A 356-nucleotide genomic window follows, 5' to 3' on the forward strand; every position below is an offset into this window, starting at 1 on the left:
TACGTGTGTATATTTGGGCAGAGGTGTCACACGTGTGCACCTCGCTGCTGGGCGGCGCCCTGGTGGAGAGGGACATGCGCGAGGGAGGGCGGGAGAGTTACGGCAGGGCGGGTTGCGGGGAGCTCAGGTGGGAGGAGTGGCGGCTTTTGGCGCGGTGGCGAATGCAGACATGGCTCCCTCGCAGGGTGTAGATGCTAACTGCGGTGCTTGAAGGTGCAGTTGGCTCTTTTGCTTTTAGGTTACTTTTGTTCCTCCAGCCTGAAGCGAAAAGTGTTCATTGCTGTGATCCATATTGTTTTTTAGCTGTACATAGAGTAGGATTGGTCAAATGCACGATATTATATAATTGGCACCGC

The sequence above is a fragment of the Chondrus crispus genome, genomic scaffold (assembly GCF_000350225.1).
Source record: "Chondrus crispus Stackhouse genomic scaffold, scaffold_57, whole genome shotgun sequence".
Taxonomy (NCBI): Eukaryota; Rhodophyta; class Florideophyceae; order Gigartinales; family Gigartinaceae; genus Chondrus; species Chondrus crispus.